Source organism: Eptatretus burgeri, chromosome 5 (assembly GCF_056783735.1).
Source record: "Eptatretus burgeri isolate ZD-2024b chromosome 5, Ebu_testis_v1, whole genome shotgun sequence".
NCBI lineage: Eukaryota > Metazoa > Chordata > Myxini > Myxiniformes > Myxinidae > Eptatretus > Eptatretus burgeri.
Window position 1 is genome coordinate 35,791,475 of NC_140965.1, and position 24,255 is coordinate 35,815,729.

The window sequence follows — 24,255 nt, forward strand, 5'->3', positions numbered from 1 at the left end:
CACACACAAATCAGTAAATATTACTAGTAACCAAGCAAGCATGCATGCAAATCAGTGGAGATTACTAGTAACCAAGCAAGCATGCATGCAAATCAGTAAAGATTATTTGTAAACAAGCAAGCACGCATGCAAATCAGTAAAGATGTCTCGTAACCAAGCAAGCACGCATTCAAATCAGGAAAGATTACTCGTAAACAAGCAAGCACGCATACAAATCAGTAAAGATTACGTGTAACCAAGTAAGCACGCATGCAAATCATTAAAGATTAGTAGTAACCAAGCAAGCATGCATGCAAATCAGTAAAGATGACTAGTAACCAAGCAAGCACGCATGCAAATCATTAAAGATTAGTAGTAACCAAGCAAGCATGCATGCAAATCAGTAAAGATGACTAGTAACCAAGCAAGCACGCATGCAAATCAGTAAAGATTACTCGTAAACAAGCAAGTATGCGCACAAATAAAGAAAGATTACTAGCAACCAAGCAAGCTTGCATGCAAATCAGTAAAGATTACTCGTAAACAAGCAAGTATGCGCACAAATAAAGAAAGATTACTAGCAACCAAGCAAGCTTGCATGCAAATCAGTGAAGATGACGAGTAACCAAGCAAGGACGCATGCAAATAAGGAAAGATTACTCGTAAACAGCAAGTATGCGCACAAATCAGAAAAGATTACGAGTTACCAAGCAAGCTTGCACGCAAATCAGTAAAGATTACGAGTAACCAAGCATGCATGCACGCAAATCAGTAAAGATTACGAGTAACCAAGCAAGCACGCGTGCAAATAAGGAAAGATTACTCATAAACAGCAGGTACACGCACAAATCAGGAAAGATTACTAGTTACCAAGCAAGCTTGCATGCAAATCAGTAAAGATTACTAGTAACCAAGCATGCATGCAAATCAGTAAAAATTACGAGTAACCAAGCATGCATGCAAATCAGTAAATATTACTCGTAACCAAGCAAGCATGCATGCAAATCAGTAAAGATTACTAGTAACCAAGCAAGCTTGCATGCAAATCAGTAAAGATTACTAGTAACCAAGCATGCATGCAAATCAGTAAAAATTACGAGTAACCAAGCATGCATGCAAATCAGTAAATATTACTCGCAACCAAGCAAGCATGCATGCAAATCAGTAAAGATTACTAGTAACCAAGCATGCATGCAAATCAGTAAATATTACTCGTAACCAAGCAAGCTTGCATGCAAATCAGTAAAGATTACTAGTAACCAAACATGCATGCAAATCAGTAAAAATTACGAGTAACCAAGCACGCATGCAAATCAGTAAAGATTACTAGTAACCAAGCAAGGATGCTGCGAGCACCACATTTGCATTTGCGCACCAATTTTCCATTAAAAACTGCGCGCCAATTCTCAACCACCATTTCGCCTCTGACCTTCATTCCACTCGCCATACTATACCATGCTCACCACAACCACTTCATAGGACGACTTAAAATCCACGCAACAACCCACGCTTCCATTTTCCATTACAAACGTGACCATTACTCACAACCTCGTTCCAAGGAACCTCTTCCCTGCAACACCACAACGTACTGCTACTTCACTACAAACGCCGTAACATGCTCCTGCGACTCTACAACCACCTCAGCTGTCACATACTCATCAAACACTTACTACAACCTGGAAAGACATTGAGGAGATGCAGCTCGGGTTATTTCGGGGCATAACTCAAAGCGCAAACTTGCACTGAAGCTCGTTTAACACTCGTTTAAGCTGAAGCTCATTTAAAATTATTTTAAAATTATATTACCCATGGGAAGCGCAGGGATTTCCCTAAAATCCAAGGTTTGAATGAAGGCCAGCACAAGTTTGGGTCCAAAGAGAGCCTTCAAAAACTACAGCCCCAGGTAAAGATCGGGAACTGTTGTGCGTGCCCCTGTTGGCCGGCGACTGGGCCATTTTCCATTGCCTGGCGGGGCGTGGCTTCAACCGCTATGGAGCAATAGGGGAGTTCAATTTCGTACAGCTTCTTTTGATCCGAGAGTTGGCTCCTCCCCTCATTCAGGGCTTATAAAAGAGGGTGTTCAACTCATTCTGCAGACTATCGCCTGAGGAGAGTATCGCTGTGGACAGAGTATCGCTGCGGACAGAGTATCGCTGCGGACAGAGTATCGCTGCAGACAGAGTATCGCTGCGGACAGAGTATCGCTGCGGACAGAGTATCGCTGTGGCCAGAGTATCCCTGCGGACAGAGTATCGCTGCGGACAGAGTATCGCTGCGGACAGAGTATCGCTGTGGACAGAGTATCGCTGCGGACAGAGTATCGCTGCGAGCATCGCAGGAGAAAATATCACCAGACATCAGACCTTTCCGGGGAGACAGGTGGCGCAAGGACAAGCGTTAAGTCAGCGTGAACAGGCCTGGCGTCACACATTGCTGCTGAGAGCCAAGACTACTCAATTTCAACGCCACCCATTAGATTACAATGACACTTACACGTACGGACTTACGCAATTACGATTGGGTCTTTTCTCTCACACATCTTTCTTCTACCATCTATCTCTCATCTACTGTGAACGCAAAAGAGGAACCAATGTGGGCAAGCCCGATCAACTGTTCTTTTCAGAACAAAACGCACGTGCGAACTAAAGAGCGAACTGAACTGACCGATAAACCTCACATTCTTCCTCTTACACTACGCCACACCCCACGTCCCATTACATTTGCACTTCTCAAACATGCACCCCAGACACCCTCAGTATTTCTCCCTCCTCCCCTTTCCTAAGCATTTTGGGCTGCGCAGGTCTGCCGGCTGCACCACATATTGAGAGGTCGTTAATCCTCAACTAAATGTCTCTCTGAAAGTACCACATGGAACCCCCCCTCCCCATCTAATTTCTCAACAATCCTCTTGAAGAAGTCCTTTCATTCAAGATCCTGGGTCTCACTATCTGCCATGATCTTTCCTGGGAAAACCACATTTCCAAGCTGGCCTCCAAAGTCAATCGCCGACTGGGCATCCTCTGTCATCCAAAGTCCTTCCTTCGCACACCTGAGCTCCTGACCATATACAAAGCTTTCGTCCACATAACAACCTGATGGAGTACTGCTCATCCCTCTGGGCTGGTGCTCCAGCCTCTCACCTTTCTCGGCTTCACCCTGTGGAAACCAAGGCATTTAGGATCATTTGTATCTCCCGCGATGAGGCTGAATCTTTTGGTCTCTCACTCTCTCATTGAACCCAGGTTGGTGGTCTATGTGTCTTCTACAGTCTCCTCTCCGGCCTCCCCCGCCCCCTGCTCTGTCTGCGATACCCCCCCCCCATATTTCTGCAGGTTGCTCAAGGTCCGCCAGCAATCCCCTTCTGGTAAAACTACCAAAATCAGTCATCACTGCTCCCTTCACTCTTTCATTCCTCTTTTTCCTCCCACATTTGGAATAAACTCCCTCACTCTATTCAATCGCATTCTTCCCTCAAGACCTTCAAAACAGTTGTTCACCTTCACCTCTTATCGTCCCCCATCCAAATCCTCGATATCTCCTTCCCCCGTTAATCCACCCAAAATCCACCTCCTTCAAATTCCTTGCTTTCCTTCCTGAAAGTCCCTATAATATACATCTTGTTTACCCCATGTACCCCGTCCCATCCCTCTCCCTTCCACAGATGTCCTCATGTCTGTGTTCACCCCTGTTTTGTCCTTCCCTCTCCTGCCACTCTTGTTTCCTGCTCCCCTGTTGTATGTTATGTGTGTTAGCTCTCATACGAGCCTCGACAATGTTTACCAAAAAAATTACAAACTAAGTATTTCTCTGGGCTATCTCTAATTTTCCTCGGTGTGTGTGTGTGTGTGTGTGTGTGTGTGTGTGTATGTGTGTGTGTGTGATGGCACCTTAGCTGGGATATTATTCCCCAATAATCTATTAAATCGCCGGTACATACTTGGCAACTCTGCTCAGCTGCACCTGATTTGGTCGGTAATCTAAATAATGCAGGTACGTACCAAGGATGCGATTCCCCGATAAGGATGTCACATGCCCATATACAGTAAACGGTTGTGAGATGGAGGACCCGTCACGTGATCAAGTCATTGGCACTCGCGGTCGATTCTCGACCTGCTCTCATACGGGCCTCGACATTGTATACAAAAAACGAGCTGAAAGTTATTCATGTGCGATGACCTGCAATTCCCGGCAAGTCCGGAGAGGAACCCGAGACAACCACTCCCTCGTGGTTCCCCCGCGACATCGGATCTGCAACAATATATTTGCATTTGTGAAAATAATCCTTGGAGTGTCTTGGACAATTGTGAGTACCTCGTTCTTGGTACCCTTTGAATGCTCCTCATACATATTCAGCACTAAGGGGCACCGATCTGGGGAGGTGGTGGTGAGGGTTCATCTGAACCTGTCTATATCAAAACCTGTCAAAGTAGAATGGCACTTGGTAGAGCACATACCTCCGCCAGGCTGAACAGTTTACATTTTGTATCCCACTGATAAGTAGGATCTGAATCCGGACCTTCTACAAAATCTAATCGACTTGTTCTTGTCTCCGAACTAACTCATTCACCAAGTTTTGTCATAACTCGTCCACAATGTTTTGAGATATCGTGCTACTCGTACATATCGGTTTTGGCCTTCTCAATTGGTGAAGTCTCTTGTTCTTGGTCGTGGCCATCTCAATTTGTGAAGAATCACTTTTTAAAAATTCTAGGATCTGCATGCAGGTCTTCACCAAAACCTAATCAATTCGTCCTTGTCACATTCCCAACCTGTCCACCAAGTTTTGTCCAAATCTGTCCATAACATTTTGAGATATCATGCTCAGACAGACAGACAGACAAACAGGGGTGAATACATAACCTCCGTCCACCTTCGATGGGGGAGGTAATAATTGCATCATAGTAGCAAACATGTGACCATGGTGCAAAGCCTTAGCAATGAAAATTTCAGAAGTTAAATTTTGTTAGTTATGTTGAATAAAAATGAACATGAAATGGACCAATAAACATTTCCAGTTATTCCTAACACTAGACAGCCATTGAGAACCATTCAGCGATGGGGATCATCCTTTCTGTGATTAGAGGATGATACCCACAGTGTGTACTGAACCGGGCGTAGTGGCGTGCACCTGTAATCCGGCGACTCGGAGGCTTGGGTTGGAGGATCGCTTGAGGACGGGGGCTCTGCACTGGGCAGGGTGTAGAGCAGCCCGGAATCATGGCGAAACCCAAATCCTGATCCCTGTGTCGTAAGAGGCGACCAGGGTTGCGTCAGGAAGGGCATCCGGCGTAAAACCTGTGCCAAATCAGTATGCGGATCATAACGGATGATCCGCTGTGGCGACCCCTAACGGGAGCAGCCGAAAGATGAACAACAACAACAACCCACAGTGTGTACTGCGTTCTGTTCAGCCTTACATCAGTGATGTGAGGACATTGTCACTGTTATTAACCAACTCTTGCTTCTATATCAGTGTTTCACCATTCAAGAACTTGCAACATTGGAGAACACCCAAAATGGAATCCACAATTGATGATGATGATGATGATATATTGTGTTCTGCAGCAATAGTAGTAGAACCATCCTACAGTTGCAATCAGTCCTTCTTCACTGTGCACCACTGTGCCTTGACCTTAGGCAGCAGCCTGAGCTCCCTCAGGTCCTTCTTCGATCTGAATGTTCCCAGTCTTGCTTCCTTTAGGTCAGTCCGCATGACCGCAGCACACTGATGTCCTCTGCGGGCTCGGTATTTGTTAGCACCCGATACAGTGAATCCCAGAGCTGCTTGTACAGGTGTGCTTTGGCATCTGCAGCACCTGGCCAAACATGGACCATCTTTGTTCAGCTACTTTCACAGTAAGCTGAACTGTATTGCACAGGTTGTACAATGCGTCGTTGGAGATCAAACTGTCCAGCAAGTGATGTCAGATGATGGCTCACATGTGTTTGCGGTGGCAGGCATGAAGTTTGTCCAGAACTGCCTTTTACTGGAGGTGAAATTTGATGCCAAAACTATGAGCCAGAACTGAAGTCCCGTTCAGCAGAGTGGAAAGAACCATGTTCTCCATGTCTGAAATAGTCAGATGCCATGAAAAGTAGGGAGCATCAAGGTTGCACACATTTTTATGAGCACATTGGAATTTTGGTAAACTTGGCAGTTCGATAACGTACAACAGTAAATGGAAATGTTGTTGTTCGTCTTTCGGCTGCTCCCATTAGGGGTCGCCACAGCGGATCATCCATTATGATCCGCATACTGATTTGGCACAGGTTTTATGCCGGATGCCCTTCCTGACGCAACCCTGATCGCCTCTTACGACACAGGGATATGGATTGGGTTTCGCCATGATTCAGGGCTGCCCTACACCCTCTCATAGCGCAGCCCAGTGCAGAGCACCCGTCCTCAAGCAATCCTCCAACCCAAGCCTCCGAGTAGCCGGATTACAGGCGCACGCCACAACGCCCCGTATGCAACAGTGAATGGAAATGACAACCATATATGGTTTGCATGAAGATACGAGACCCATAGTGGGGAAAAACATTTATCTCTTCTGAACGACGCCGTCTTCCTCTGTGACAATGTTGCAGTGCATGCAAAACGCAATGTCCGCAATGTGTCCGAGTGTTGGAAGTGGTAAGTGTTCCCTTCCCCCATCGTATTCACCGGATTTAAGTCGAAGAGACTTACACTTAATCCCCAAAATGAAAAACGAATTGGAGGAAGGCATTTTGCCTCTGGTCAGCAGGTTTACAGAGCCACGTCCGCCGCATTCAGGACACCACGCGGAAGGCTTCTGTTCTGATATCAAAAAGTTTTTGACAACCAGACCAAGAACTCAGAAGTGGATGAAGACCACATAGAGCAAGTCATGCGATGTAATTGAAGTTTGTCAATTGCACTATGTCTACAATGTATGTGGGGGTGACGAGAGTTTTTGAACGACACTCAAAATTCAATTCAGCATAAAATCGTGAAAGTATTACTGCTATTACCTTTATACGTCTATATCATATAAGTTTCGAAATTGAACAAGGTGATAAAATCTCGGATAAAATGGAATTTTTTTTTTTCAGATTGCTGCTGTGTTTTATAGCTCATATTAAATCATCTTGAACTCCATCAGGCATGACATTGAATTACGCGGTGTGCTATTTGGAATAGTAATTTACTTGCTGTTGTATTAAAACGTTCTTTTGGATTATTCACAATATTTAAAAACATTTCCTGCGCTTGGATACTGGGAGCAGTTTCATGCAAGGAGTTGATTATTCAAGCATCAAAAGGGCAAGAGTTCTCAAAACAATGTAATTGATCTGCACCGCTGGTGAATTAACAATTAACTTTCCTTTCATCACTTTTTGTAATTGACATCATTCAAGGTTTGTCCATACCTATTTGTGAAAAAAAATCTTTAATTTGTTTGAAGGTTGTCAAAGGTAGCTCTGAGTCCCCCCCAGATCGGATTGGTGTTTTCAATCCAACTCAATACTTTCATGATTATCTTTGATTGATAGATTTCAAATGTGTACTGTACTTTCATTTGGCATCCCAGGTTGAGGGGCAGGTAAGAAACTTTGTGTTGACAGCAGGAAGAGAACAGAGTGGCAGGTCCCAGGCAGAGATCCCCTTACCGAGCCATCCCATCAACGTCGCATCCCTTCCTGTCGCTGTTGCCCGCCTCCTCAGGCAGTCATCGCGTTACCCCGGTGACTGGAGGCAACAAATCGTTGCAACTAAAACTCACAACCGAAAGCGTGTTTCAGGGTTCAGTCTGTGCATTTCCACGGGGAACCTAGCGCACGACACCTTGCGTGTCCACACCTTGCACCCCGAAGCATCTGACCGCACACGCTGTGCAACAGCATCAGACACCCCTCTTTGGACATGGGTTGTGCTAGTAGCAACTCTACTAAAGTGGTGAATCCTTCGGAAAAGCCGTCGGACACTCCTCCGAAGGTAGGAGAGGAGGGAGAAAATGACGAGGAGAAGGAAGGCAAGAAGCAGAGTGATGGTGAGTTGCACAAAGAGTTTGTGTCCTGATTACATTTGAGATTTTTTTCTTCATCTTTAGAAAAATTCCTTCATTCACCATTTCTTGTTGGCCTGGCGATTCAGCGTGAATTCGCACACCAAACTTCGTGAATTACCTCCGTCACCGAAGGTGAAGAAGGTTATGTTTTCACCCCCTCTCTGTCTGTTTGTTTGTGTGTGCAGGATATCTCAAAATTGAGGACGGATTCGGATACTAGAACTTTTTAAGTGACTCTTCACCATTGAGAGATGGGACCAAAAATGATAAATAGCACGATATCTGAAAATGTTGGGGCTGAATTCGGACGAAACTTGGTGGACAGTTTGGGTGCATGACAAGGAAGAGTTTATTCAATTTTGGTGAAGATCCGAATCCGGATCAGGATACGAGAATTATTTAATTTTTTAAGTGAGTCTTCACCATTGAGAGATTGGGCCAAAAACGATACATAGCATGATGTTTCAATAACTTACTTGGTCCGATATGTTCTGCTGGATCAGGTATTGCGTGGCAGAGGTATGCGCTCTATCGAGTGCCCTAATTTTTAGTTTGCATCATTATAAGGTGTACAGCAACAAGCTCTCATCATTTGTCACTATCAAAGGAATGGGTGAGTGTCTTTTTGTAAATGCACTTTATGTTTACATGTTAGTTGATGAGGAATTCACCAGAGAAGCCACAAAAAATGTTTTTTTCATTTTCAAATCGCCATTCCAGCTCACGTCCAGTCAAGTCATTTGGTGGATCATTTCATGCAACGTTGCTCAATCTCTCTCAAAAAAAAAACGTCCAAAGCAACGAAGGAGAAAAATGCATCTGCACCCGTTTGGGTCTGACAAAGCACTACACAGTGTTGTGTTGCACAAGCTTGTATAATGAGGGATCTAACATGAATTGTCAAGGTCACATAGCCTGGAGCACATAGGTCATGGAATATGATGAACATTCTTCGTAAATTACGTTGGACTGGCAAGTTTTACTGGGAAAAAGAGGAAAGTGAATCTGTAGATTTGCAAAGTGACATGTTGCTTGATCTTGATTTCATTATCATTCACAACTGCAAAAAAATTCTGCATTAGGATGTTGCTAGTTATAGAAGTTAAAATTTTGGTTACCGTGACGATTACAATATTGTTCTCGTATGAATGTCGCAAAGTTCGACTTCCTAATGCAGCACTTCTTAAACTTGAAGTAGAGACCTTCTGTAATCTTATATACAACTTATCTGTGATCAGAGCTGATATCTTACAGGATTCAAAGCAATCAATATCTTTTACCCACATTGGGTATGCTGACAACACGTCACGGCGGGATGAGACTTTTCCCTTGTGACTACAACCGTTTGTTCCTGTCTAATGAGTACTCAGTCCACTGCCGGCTGCCATACCATTGAACTACAGCCTTTTCAGAAATAGAGATTTCAAATGCAATAAAATCTCAAGGACAAAATATATTTTGAAACAAGGCTTTCCAAGAGTGACCCTGTGTCTGGCTAAGTTTGTCTAAGTAAATGTATTTGAACCAGGTTGAAATGTTTGGCAAATATAAACCCTCTACAAGTCACAAATCACAGTTACACAGTTATCTTTACATTATCAATTAACCATAATCAGGCCAGGTTATTTTAGACCTTCTCAAAAGGGGGGAGGGTGGATTCCCCTGGGATCTCAGCCGTGTCAAGGTGCACATGTCTGTGAAGTTTAATCATCATACACTCAATAGTTTTGAAGTTATTAGCTCATTACATGTTCAAATATGCAAATTTTGCACTATTTTCAGTTTGAACGCAGTTGGAAGCAAGGTTTTACACATTGATTTAGCAAATTTGACACACATGTAGATGATGTCAGGGTGAAGATGTCTGTGAAGTCTAATCACCATATACTCAAGATGTTTGGAGTTATTAGCTCATTACCTATTCAAATATGCAATTTTTGCACATTTTCTAGTTTGAATGTATTTTAGGCAAAGTTCTAAACATTTTCATCGGAAACACTGTTTGTTATTGTAACATAGCTTGGTGTTGGCTTAATGATTCAGTTGATGGGCTGAGGAACTCAGGGTCCTGAGTTCAAATCCTGCTCAGTTGTTGAATTAATACCAAGTGGGGTTGGCTCTGCCTGTCAACCTTCTGAGGTTGGCAAAATGAGCACCAGCTTGTTGGTATCCTGTGTTGCAGTGGTGACCTATCCAAGATTGTCCCTAATAGTGAAGGAGACTGCTTAGGCAGTACCAATGCTCCGCACAGAGTATGTTCCCAATGGATGGATGGATTATACAACATAGTATATGTTCGACAGTGACAGACATGCTTTCTAAAATAGAACACAGTAACAAAGATTTTCAATTAAAGGTCACGTTTTCAAATAAAGTTCCCAAAATGATCTAGTTAATTTTTTGATGGTTGTTATCTCCATTTGTGGGTTTCAGAAGGTGGGAAGATGTTCTCCCAGAACTCAAAATCTACACCTTCTTTCTCAGTAAAGGATCATTATTCATGAACCAAATTGTCAACTGCTTCATGAATCTTTCTCCTTCACCGCTCATCCCCCATGCTTCATGTGCAGAATACGCTTTGTTGTGGAGAATTATTTCCTTCTCCTCTAAGCTCCAGCTGTGTTCATTCAATCTTTGCCGATTTGTCTGTAACTTAGTGGTTTTGGGTTGTAGAACAGGTGAACCTTTTTATATTTTAGCTTTGGTGTCGAGCTCTGTCCCATTGTGAGGCAGGAATCCCCTTCCTCACTGGAGAAGGAGCAGACATTATCCTTTTCAGCACACATAACTCCAAAACCATAAAACCTTGCTGCCTGAAACTTTGCATGCATACAAAGAAAACTCCAAGGAAGTGCAAGAGTGAAAATTGGGTGTTTGGATTAATTAAAACACTCCTTTTGAAGATAATTAACGGCATTATTTAATTATATCCTTTATCGGGCGATCCTCGGTCACCTCACTTCCTGGGTCTTAAGGCGTTCACTGGGGTCTGAAACCGCCATGTTTTTTGGCCTGCTCAACCATGCCTTGACTTGGAACAGTGAAGTTTTCTTAACAATAAAGTTTTTTTTCTTCACTTTCCTCACTCATATTGAATGCCTGTTCATCATAACTACGAATCACTGTGAACATTACTTTTGTTAGTAGTACAAGTTTTCAAATTAGCAGCTTGAAGCGATTTCATGCATTACACGAGACGATTTTCCACGATCTACTCTCACGGACTAATTAAAGTATATCATCGAAATATTATTTCACTTTTGAGGATCGGATTGTGGTGTTGGGAGTTGCATGATTATTAATGTGTGCATGATGAGCGGAACTGACGAGTTCGTGATGTCAGCGGGCTGTGAGGAGTGAAGGAGGTGAAAGCCGCCATTAAAGGATTGAGCCAAAGGACTCATGTATTGGCTGATTTTACTACACAACACGGATATCGTCCAGACTAAAATAAGTGTCGAAATCTGTTGTGAAAGTCATATAAGTAAGCCGATATACTTATTAACTTTAATAAAGTAAGGTTATGTTCCCTCCTCCATACATTCACAAGAAAATGTGACATTTCCAAAGTATGAAACTTTTAGATCCTCGTGGAGGATCTCTAAGTCTTACTCACGTTGTTGTTCTTCTCCTTCTTGTAGACTTTTTTGTTTCACAGCCTCCAGTTTTCATCAAAACTTCCTGAAACTTGGCATATATATATGTAAAAAATACCCTGCACAGAAAGTAACCATCTCCGATTTTGAAAATTCCTCCTAGAAAAAAAGTTATGACGTCAAAATATCTCTGCTAATGGAAATCGCCGAAAAAATTATCTCCGAAACTAGGCAAGCTTTTTGAATTGTTTGCGGGAATCGAACAGGGCATGAGCAGAAATGAATTACCGCACATATGATACATCACTATGACGTCATATCAATTTTTATGACGTCATCATTAAGAGGACGACGATCTTAGCTCATTTGAGCTTGTTTTTTCTCCTGTTTGGAGAATTACATTAAGTGAACAAAAAATCTAAGAACATAACAAAATTAACCAGCTTCATTGCACTACATGATTTAATACATTCACTGCAAGACATCATGCCCTGTCCCCCAAGGGACTGCCTATCCATAGTGTCTGCCAGATCTGTGTCTATATTTTCGGATGTTTGACGAGGTGCCCCACAGGGAATCAAAGCAAATCAAATGTGGTGTATAGTATTAGATTTTGTTAGATGTTCGATTGAGTTAATATGGTGTTTGGTGTTAAATGTTGGATTGAAGTTAGTCGATTAGTTTAATGTGGTGTAATCAGTGCATTAAAATGGTGTTATATTCAATTAGGTAGTGCAGGCTTGATGGGCCAAATGGCATTCCCCTGCATTCAAGTTCTGTGTGTGTCCTTGTGTGTCCTTGTGTTATAAAGGGGAAAAAGAAATGTTAATCATAAACCAAGATAACATGAAAAGCTTTCAGCTTGCATCAATAAACCTTGTATGTACAAGGAGCACTCAAATCACTAAGTTTTAAAATGAAATAATTCCTCTGACCAGCAACTTGCATTAGAAGCTACTGTGGTCCTTTTTGTCCATATTTAATATTTGTAAGCCGTTGGGCTGTTTATCGTAGTTACTCTCAGCCTGTTGTTGGCTTCGTGGTTATGGTAGCTGTCTTGGGACCTTAGGGTCCTGAGTTCAAGCCCTGTCAGCTACTGAATTAACACCAGGTGGAGTTGATACTTCTGAGGTCAGCGAAATGAATACCAGTGTACTGGTAATAGGGGAATTGCATCAGCGGCACAACTGTGCGCTCAGCCAGTGATGCAACCAGCAATCTCGTGCTGCATATAAAGGAGGATAATGTACTTTCAATCCTTCCTCCCAGTATGCAATTTATCTGAGGTCTGTGGAAACGAGTTACGAAGTTAACAACCACAAAGTCACTTGGATCACTGCTTCTATACTACACTTCAGTAGCTCTTTCTCCAAAAACAAACGTTCTAATATTCTCAATCATAGAGATGAGCAAGATGAGCCTACTACATACTGCAACAACTCACCCGAGGAACATTTTTGATTCCACAACCTCTTTCTTGCCAGTGAATAGTGTAAAAGTTGGACACTCTTTTTCACAAACTACCATGTGACATATTGTATATTATTTTTTGCATTATTCTTTATCCAAACTTCCTGCACAGGAAGGTGTTAAAATGTTCCTGCACAGGATCCAGACAAGGTGATGATGGCAAATCACCGACCCCTTGAAGGTAATTGGTGAGGCAGCTGGTTTTTTTTTTATTAACAACCAGATAGTGGCATGGTAACACTTTAAACCAGCTCAGGCTCCAGAAGCATAGACATTTAATCCCACTTCCTTTAGGTGGGGTTAAACCCACAAATTATGCTCTGGGATACCAGTCTAGAGATCTCATCATGAGTCCACTGTGTAATTTTGAATGTTTGTGCTGTCATTGCCTTCTTGAGGGAATTACATTTGATACTAGTATAAAAGCCCATCAAAATAGCCTGGTGTTGGCTTAGTGGTTATGGTGACTGGCTTGGGATCTTAGGGCTGTGAGTTCAAGCCCTGTTGGCTAGTGAATTAATACCAGGTGGGGTTGACTGCCTGTCATCCTTCTGAGGTTGAAGAAATGGGTACCAGCATACTGGTATAGGGGCACAGCACCATTAGTATAGTTGTGCCCCAACAAAATGATAGCTTCCTGGCAGCCAAGCTGCGAAAGCAAGCAAGCAAGAAGAAGCCTGTCAAAAATGATAGGTTGGAATTATTTTATTTGAAGAGACTAAAAGATATGATGTTCCATAGCACAATGCGTTATTTTAAAACACTGAATAAAGAAATGTGAACCTATTTTCTTTATCTTCTGGGACATTTCATTTTGACGGTACAACATTGTGAGCATGGCAAAGTCTGAAGCCTTCGCTTAGTGTCATGTGTGCTTATATCTTCTTTATTTCTTAGCAATCCTGCAGACGTAAACGAACACTCGTATTACTCTGCGTGTGTTACACATCGTGTGCAGCAAATTTCACCTCCCTGTGCCTTGTGTTTATTGTGTTTTTAAAAACGCTTCTGTATACTGCCGTTGAGGTCTGGTTGCTAGTCACCGTCTACCTTTCCAATAAAAGAGACGTAATTACTCTTTTATGAAAAATGTTTATCGAGTTGTTTTTTTTAATTCTGAAAAATAGACCGTTGTGAACATACATTCGTGTTAAAAAATTGGCCTTTGAAAACCCTTAACTCATCCTTATGAATGGGGACAAACAAATACACAAACAAACAAATACACAAACACACAAATACACAAACACACACTGTTTCATATTGGTAGATGTTTGCAATTATGGGAAATATTCTCTGATCTTCCCCTCTCTCCTAGCGTTTCCCTTCCCTCCATCTACAACTATCGGGTCCATAACTCCTTTCTCTCTCCTATCAATACTTCATTTTCTTTCTTTTTCACAACTCATACCCCTCCCCCCTCCCCACCACTCTCCTTTCTCTCTCCTATTAAAACTTCATTTTCTTTCTTTTTCACAACTCATACCACTCCCCCACCCCCCAACCACTCTCCTTTCTCTCTCCTATCAATACTTCATTTTCTTTCTTTTTCACAACTCATACCCCTCCCCCTCCCAACCACTCTCCTTTCTCTCTCCTGTCAATACTTCATTTTCTTTCTTTTTCACAACGCATACCCTTCCCCCCTCCCCACCACTCTCCTTTCTCTCTCCTATCAATACTTCATTTTCTTTCTTTTTCACAACTCATACCCCTCCCCCTCCCCACCACTCTCCTTTCTCTCTCCTATCAATACTTCATTTTCTTTCTTTTTCACAACTCATACCACTCCCCCACCCCCAACCACTCTCCTTTCTCTCTCCTATCAATACTTCATTTTCTTTCTTTTTCACAACTCATACCCCTCCCCTCCCAACCACTCTCCTTTCTCTCTCCTGTCAATACTTCATTTTCTTTCTTTTTCACAACTCATACCCCTCCCCCTCCCAACCACTCTCCTTTCTCTCTCCTGTCAATACTTCATTTTCTTTCTTTTTCACAACTCATACCCCTCCCCCTCCCCACCACTCTCCTTTCTCTCTCCTATCAATACTTCATTTTCTTTCTTTTTCACAACTCATACCACTCCCCCACCCCCCAACCACTCTCCTTTCTCTCTCCTATCAATACTTCATTTTCTTTCTTTTTCACAACTCATACCACTCCCCCTCCCAACCACTCTCCTTTCTCTCTCCTATCAATACTTCATTTTCTTTCTTTTTCACAACGCATACCCTCCCCCCCTCCCAACCACTCTCCTTTCAATACTTCATTTTCTTTCTTTTTCACAACTCATACCCCTCCCCCTCCCAACCACTCTCCTTTCTCTCTCCTATCAATACTTCATTTTCTTTCTTTTTCACAACTCATACCCCTCCCCCTCCCAACCACTCTCCTTTCTCTCTCCTATCAATACTTCATTTTCTTTCTTTTTCACAACTCATACCCCTCCCCCTCCCAACCACTCTCCTTTCTCTCTCCTGTCAATACTTCATTTTCTTTCTTTTTCACAACGCATACCCCTCCCCCCTCCCTTCCCAACCACTCTCCTTTCTCTCACCTATCAATACTTCATTTTCTTCTTTTTTCACAACTCATACTCCCCCCCCCCTTTCCCAACCACACTTTGGTGTATATGTAATAACTAGACTACCCTTTGTGTAACTGAAAGTTTTGTTTGGTGCAGTATTTAAAGAGATACCTCTCTGCAGATAAACTTAATTATACATGCCAACGATGACTTCATTTACAGGAACCGGAGGGAGCCATGACATGCTTGATACTGATGTTGAAGTTTTGGAACAGGAAGAACATGAAGGTGAGAGTATGACTGCATCACAACGACAACTAACAGCAAACTTCATTTTTGTTTTTTTAACTGATCTTATTTTCTATGCAAGATAATTTTTGGTTCTTATATCGACCACAAACTTGTCCCCATAAACATAAGGCGTTTGGTTAAATTCGGTTCCACCTAGTAACCCAATTCCTTCATGTTTGACACGCACTCGCCAATCACATTGTCACATCCAACGATGAGTCAAGCACAAGCAGTCATCGAGCATTGTATCAGCTTTCCAAGCATCCATTCACGATTCTCATCATCTTGTCACCTTTGGTTTCAAACTGGGCATCCTGATTCCACGATTACTTTACACTGAGTTGTACTATTAGAGAGGGCATTCCATCTCAAGCAAAATCTGGTAATTAAGCAGACAATGCAGATAAAAACCCCAACTCACCTTGCAGCAGACAAGTGATGTGCAATCAATAACATAGTGCAAAAAGGTAAAGACAATAATCTTTAAAAAAAAAAATTTAATCAGAAGACAAAGTGAGAGTACAAGTCAATGTTGCCACAATCAGACAGTCACTGGTAAATATGGTGACGTCTCAAAATAACTGTTGTGGCAGAAAACAGGTGTGTCCCACCCAGTAACTCCTCGACAGTTGAACGAGTTGCTTTATGCTCATCATAAATGCAGATGTATCGTGCACAGCAAACCTGTCAAAATATTATCAAATAAAGTCCTATGGTGGACATCGGATAGTTTGGACAGCGTACATCTAAATGATTTACAACAACGACCTGCACTCTGGAATGTTCGACGAGTTAATTTGACCAATAGATCACATTGTTGCTGCCAGTTGCAGCATAATTCTGGCAGGTAGTGTACCCCAAACAATGATCCCAAGTGCGCTTTGGTGAAGTATCCGAACAAGTCCTGCATGTATAAATCTCAATGAGGGGTTGCAGATTTTGTTGATTCCTTTAAGTTTGACCGGTTTTAAAGTACTTTGAAGATGAGGTTGAATGGTCTTCACTGGAAGTTTCTGAAGAGCAAACAAACCCTGATGTCTTATATCACGGTGTGTAAATGAATGTAAATGATTAGCTTGAGATGGATTGTTACTCTAAAGGTGTTCCAAGGGATATGCTAAGTCGACCAGTTTGCCAAGCATTGTGTTTCTACAGTAGTCCAGTGTAACTTAGTATGACTCACGGGAAATGAGTGTGACTGTCCAGGCTAAGCTATAATACTTCCAAGAACCTCCGGTTTTGCAGTAGTTGGATATGTTCTATAGGGTGGTGTATGTAATAGGAGCTGTCAAGTGCAGCCCCTTGAAAGTGCGCGTGGTATCAGAGAGGGTGCAGTATCAGGGTGAAGAAGAGACTGCCGATATGGCTTTACATGATGCCGATTGATGCTGCGTTCTATGGTGATCAATAAAGGCTCCATCTCCTAAACTGTGACTCAATGTCATCTAATTACAGTGTAGAAAGGTGATGTGTAAGAGACTGCTTCAGTAGTGCTAAACTTCCAGGGTTTTTTTTAATGATCTTTAAAGCCATTATTTTATTAAAATTAAAGTACGTACAGTATATACTTGAATACTGCGTGGAGTATCGTGTTCTACGAACTCTCTAGTTTATATGGTTGGTAGTACATTGTTCACTACACTGCTCGATAGTCCAACAATTGCTGAGGTCTGGACATCAAATGCATGAGTACAACTATCATTCTTTTCACAGACTGCTGGAAATCTATTTAATTATTATTAATTTTTTTTGGAAAGAGAACATTTGTGGTTGTTAAAACAATAGATTATAGTATTGGAAGAGCTCTGTAGGCCACTTACTGTTTTGCTGGCACACCGAAATGTGCATCCGCTCTCTTTTGCATTATTGAGGAGCTATCTTTCCTGTGTTCGGCGCACAGACGCCGCCGGCTGAAAGATGGTTCACGACCCAACGCGCAGCTTGAACCAACCTGTCTGCTCTTGTGATGATTATAACTTGGAGAAGCAGTAGGTGGTGGGGAAATTAAACAATACATTAAAGTTAGTTTATTGGAGCTCACAAATGTGGCTGAACGTTCAGTCCTTTAAGCAGTGGTACCATAAAGGTTTATTCACAGGTTTATAGAAAAGCCTTTTTTTTTGAGATAGAATAATCATTTTATAGAACCAGGGTATGTACTTGGATATTGTGAATCTTACAACTGAAAATAAGGTGTACAAGGTCGTTTTGTAAATGTTGTTGAAATTATTATTTTATTTTGAAATTAAGTAACTAAATCTTTTCCTTTACCACATTTGGCATCGACCTCGCATACCTTGAAGCAGTGGTCGGCCCATACTGTCAATCTTTTCCACATTCGATTGCCCCCATATATAACGCCATAGGTAGTTAACCATCCAGCTTTTCATTTAACTTTCACATGAGCCTCGATCTCTTTAAAAAAAAATCAAAACAAAGCATTTTCCTCCCAATTGTCTCCACGCCATAAATCTGAAATCACATTTGGGTGACTGATTACAAAATTCATGGAGCGTCGGACCTTACAGCTGTCTCTTTGAAGTTCATTGCCGTTTGTAATTTTTTTCAAAGGAAAGGTTTCTATTTAAACAACGTGTGTTACATTAATGTAGCATGAAGCACATTGTGAAATCTCCTGGAACCTTTAACCACTTTCACCTCCACACTCTCACCTAACATCAACCTTCCCACCCTGCACTGCAAGCTATTTAAAAATGGTTCAAAATGTTAAACACACACACACACACACACACACACACACACACACACACACACACACACACACACACACACACACACACACACACACACACACACACACACACACACACACACACACACACACACACACACACACACACACACACACATCATATTATACGTGACAGATTAGAAATACCAGCAAATACAACCCGTCGCTATGCTGATGGGAATATTAACACGGAGGAGGAGTGAGGAGGGAGTGAGGAAAGGGGAGCGAGGAAAGGGGAGGAGAGCGAGGAAAGGGGAGGGCAAGCAAGGCCTCACCACACGTCGCCACCCTCCGGGAGGGGTGAGGGAGTGAGGAGGATGGACAAGAGAGGGGGGTAGTGGAGAGGGGAAGGCGGTGTTCTTGACAAGCGTTTGAGATGGGGCTTGAGGGAAAGTGGTGGGGGTAGGGGGGAATGGTCCCCTAATGCCGGCATTTATTTATTTATTTTAATATACAATGTCAAGGCTCATATAAGAGCTAACACAGATAACCTATACCAAGGGGAGCAGGAGGCAGGAGGGATGGGATCCGAAAGTGTGGAAGTTTGTTACAAAGACCTGAAAAAAAGAGGAATGAAAGTGAGCAGTGATTCTTGATTTTGGTAGTTTTACCAGATGGGGTTTGCTGGCAGACCTTGAGTGCCCTGCGGAAATATGGGCGGGAGAGATAGCAGACAGAATGGGTGAAGAAGTTTATGGGGGGGTGAGGCTGGAGAGGAGATGGTAGAAGACAGAAAGACCACCGACCTGCCTGCAGTGAGAGACCCAAAGATTCAGGATGACTTTGCACGATGGGGGATGCCCAACTGGTGACTGGCTTTGGGGGCCAGCTTGGAGATGTGGCTTTCCCAGCAAAGATCATGGCAGATAGTGAGACCCAGAAGCTTGAATGAAAGGACTTCTTCCAGAGGATTGTTGAGAAAGTGGATGGGTGGATTTTCTAAACGGTCCCTTTGGAGAGACATAGTGAGAGTGTGAGATTTGTCAGGGTTGAAAGACATGTTCCACGTGTTGGACCAGTTTGTGATTTTACCCAGATCCGCAGACAGTGAAGAGGCTGCTGCTTGCCAATCTGAGGGATGACAGATGGTTCGGCAGAGGGTGGAGTCATCAGCAAAGAGATAAAGAGGATTTTCCAGATAGTCAGAGAGATCGTTAATGAAAACCAGAAAAAAGAGGGCCCAGAACGCTGCCTTGAGGAACTCCAGCCTGGACAGGAAGAGGGGATGAGAGAATTCCATGAAGGGCCACACGTTGACTGTGACAGGAGAGGAAGTCTGCGAGCCATGAGTGGAGATTGCCTTGGATACCATAGGTGGAGAGTTTTCTGAGCAGGGCAGCATGCCAGACCGAATTGAAAGCTCGCGATATGTTGAGCGAGATGGATCTGATCTCATGTCTGATATTGAGGATCTCCATCCATTGTTGGGAAAGCAGGAGCAGCAAGTCCAGGGTCGTGACCTGGTCTGAATCCAAATTGATGATCTGAAATCAGGCCATTTGAGAAGAGGATGGATTTAATGTCAGAATTGATGATGGATAACAGGATTGAACATTAGTACAGGATTTATTGGACAATAGTAGAGGAGCATTAGTACAGGATTGAACGAAATTGGGTATGTTAAAACAGCATGTTCAAACAGGTCATACTAAACAAAGGCTGGGCATCACCCAGAGATGCGCCTTTTGGAGGAGGTAAGCATAAGGGAAGGGGAAGAGAAGGAAGGGCATTTTTCTTCAATCATCGAAAAAGCCGTGCCATTGTTTGTGCCTTTATTTAATTTCGACACAGACGACAAGCTCTTAAATCTCTTAAGCAGAGACGAATTGTGGAATTGATCTGAACAGCAGTTCCGACTGCGAAAAAAAAAAAAAAACAGAAAAGCTTTCATGTGTTCACTTTGCACATTCTTTGAGACCTCTTCCACTGCTCGACCTCAGGAGATATGTATGGTGGTGGAGGGGGGGGTTTGGGAGGAGGATAGCAAGAGGGGAGGGGAAGGGAAGGCAGTGTGAGGAGGGCAGAGGCAGTGTGAGGGGGTGGGAAGGCAATGTGAGGGGAGGGGAAGGCAGTGTGAGGGGAGGGGAAGGCATTTTGAGGAGAGGGGGAGGGAAGGCAGTTTGAGGGGAGGGGAAGGCAGCCTGAGGGTGGGGTACACAATGTACCAGGGCGTTACCAGGGCGATAAAACACTCACAAACAGCAACGTTTTCTTTTTAACTGCTGTGTTCTATATAAAAGTGGGTTGGAGCAGTTAAAAACTAAAACCCATGCTATCTACCTAGCAAAGGCCTTCCTGCATGCCTCCACCCCCTTCCCCGCACACGTTCCACCCACCTCCTCACGGTCCATGCCAGCCAAGCAGGTGCACCGGAAATATACTCATACTTTCACTCGCACACATGCGCAGATTTCCCCACACTCTCACTGCACAGTGGCACGTGCCATGTGGCTTTGGCGCAGCAGCATATCTGCTCCCCATGTGCAGAAGCACATGGTTCGCGAGACGGCACATAACCTCCTCCATAGCACTGCACACCACGGCCCGAGTGCAAGTTTGAGTTCAAGTTCAGATCTCATACCTGCGAAACCCGCATACACGTAACCAAGCATGCAGGCGTGCACACACCCCACGGATAGTCATTTGTACCCATTTGTTCCATGTCCATGTGTGCTGTCTGCGTACCTCTTCATTTGCAGAAACTACCGACGATTAATATATTGCAGCAACTATTAATTTATTTGTATTAATATTTTGTCATGAAAGCAGATCACACAAAACGATAAAGAGCAAACGGCATATGTAATTGCTCAAAAAAGGACCTCTGTGGACTGTATCACCGCGGCTTGCAAAAACAGGTTTTGAGCACAGTATTGCACTCAATGAAGTTACACTTTCTGCACATTCCTTAATCTTTTCTTCACTCAATATAATCGTCCGAACAGTCGAAAAAAAATCAAGCTTAATGCTTTGCTTAAATAAATTCACTTGGTTATAAAAATCGATCATTTGTTGAAATTTTCAGATTTCACTCCAGATCTCGACACTTATTTAGTCCACAAGATCCAATTCAGATATAATATTTCGATTATGCATATACTTATCTTGTTTCCATCTATTATGAGAGGAGATCTTGTTTCCAAATCAAGGCATGTTTGAATTGGCCGAACAAAATGGCGAATCGAGTCCCCAGTGAGCTGACAGAGGGGACCAAGGATGACATCTCGATAAAGGATAATTAAATAAGACCGTTAGTTACCTTCAAAAGGGGTGTTTCAATTAATCCAAACCCATCAATTTTCACTCATACACTTCCTTGGAGTTCCCTTAGTCTGCATGCAAAGTTTCAGGCCACTAGGTTTCATGGTTTTAGAATTATTGACACACACACACACACACACACACACACACACACACACACACACACACACACACACACACACACACACACACACACACACACGCACGACTGGATTTATGCAAGGGCTGCTAGGACACTTGCCCCTGGGCCTCCACCACCCAAGGGCTCATCCAGGATTATTGTCATGATCCATGTTTCGTGTCCATGTCTGCCTACACGTGTCACTTTCACTATCAGATCATGTAACATTACATGTCAGTGTGATTGTTGTTGGGAATTATCACTTATTACCTCCACCACCGAAGGTGGAAGGAGGTTATGTTTTCACCCCTGTCCGTCTGTTACTTCCAAAATGGAAGATTTTTCAAGTATACTGGTCAGGCAATGATGTTATTTTGTCTGTCTCCATCTGTAAATCGCCTACAGGTCACAAATTAAAACCAATCTTCAGGAAATGTTGCAGAGGTAGGTAGTCTTAACTGAGAAGCCTATTGATTTGGAGGTAAAAGATCATAGGTCATGTTGAGGTCAAATTTCTAAAACCATCATTTTTCATCCGATTGACTTGAAATTTGAACAAGATTTGCATATTGTGTCACTGGATTAGGAAACCAACTATTTTTGTGGCCAAAAGGTCAAGCTCAAGGTCAAACTTCTAAAATCGTCAATTTTCATCTGATTAACCTGAAAATTAAGCAGCAATTGCATTGTGCATCACTGAATTTGGAAACCAACTATTTTCGAGGTCAAAGTATCAAAGGTCAACTCAAGGTCAAACATTTAAAAGCATCAATTTCAATCTAAAAAAGAATCAATTTTCATCCGATTGACCTGAGCTTTGATTAAGATTGTCAATTTTAATCTTAATGAAATGGACAATTTGATGTATCCATGGCAACTCTTGGAGAGCGGATGGATTTTGCAACTATCGTGCTCTGCATGACGTCTTTTACTCATTTGTTTGTCTGTTTGTGTGCAGGATATCTCAAAAAGTTATGGACTGATTCGGACGAAACTTTATGGACAGGTTAGGTGTGTGACAAGGATGAATTGTTTCAATTTTGCTGAAGATCCAAATCCAGATCCAGATCCGGATCTGATAATTTTCTCAAGTGATTCTTCACCATTGAGAGAAAGGGCCAAAAATAATATACTGCATGATATTTCAAAAATGTATTGAGTCTGATATGTTGTGGTGGATCAGGCATTACATGGCGGAGGTATGTGCTCCACCAAGTGCCCTTCGAGTTACTTTCAGTGTTGGTGGAATCTGATACCAGGAACATATAATAAAGCAATGCTTCTCATTTCATTAATTACTGTATTGTTCCATTACACGAATTAAATCAAACATAGCTTGGAAGTTGTAACAGTAATACAATATCTTTTGACGGGCGAATTGCATGCTTTGCCAATCTTCAGTTGTGTCTGGAATCCATTAGTGGTAATAGAAGCCCACAAAAACACTCCTGAAATTATGTATTGCATCCAATAATCAAACTTGTGGAGCCTGAAGTTAAATGTTCTTCAGGCAACTTTTCAAACAGAAATTGAATAGGGGTGCCACAGAATAAGATGTAGGAGTTTAGGGTGCCATCAGTGAAAAAGGTTGAAAACCACTGCTTTACTTCGTCGTTAATGGCATAATGAGCTACCACCACCCATGTGGGTGCCGAGGCCTACACCACTATGATATCCAGCACGACACACACACACGCACGTACACGCACGCACGCACACACACACAAAGGTGGATACTTTGGGACCTGGGAGGGCTCCATTCCACATTCTGAAACCCACATTTGGAGATGACAAGCAACAACATGCAGCAACTCTGACTAGGGGAGGTAACGTGAGGGTAAGTGCGACACTTTTATTTCCAAATGGACATGAGGATAATAATATTCGTATAAAATACATTCACGTGCATTTGTATCCCACTCTCACCACACAGTGGTCCCTTACATTATAATCCCCCAACGGTTCATGCTGTTCAGGTTACTCACAGTTGATCATTTCATGTTCTTCTATATTATAGACTTGTGTAATTATCTTGTGGAAGCAGCACAACATCGAGAGTTTTCCATACTTTGTGGTCAAATAATTAAGGAATCACATGATATTTAATGACGTCAGATCAACACAATTTCTTCTTGCTTCGGTGGATTTCATATTGAGGCTCTGAGTAGTGTTGTCTGTTACTTTTTAGAAAACTTGAGTATTTTTACTGCCATTACAGCTCGAAC

General features: G+C 42.6%; 1 protein-coding gene across 3 annotated transcripts in view; it reads left to right on the top strand.

Annotated features, from left to right (window-relative positions):
* Positions 1-24,255, top strand: part of LOC147026225 (uncharacterized) — a 47,738-nt gene that overhangs the window by 22,082 nt on the left and 1,401 nt on the right. For all 3 annotated transcript variants that reach the window (XM_085881421.1, XM_085881425.1, XM_085881426.1), the window contains one exon: positions 15,828-15,893. The gene's annotated coding sequence lies outside the window, so the exon portion shown is untranslated. The remainder of the gene's footprint in view (positions 1-15,827; positions 15,894-24,255) is intronic.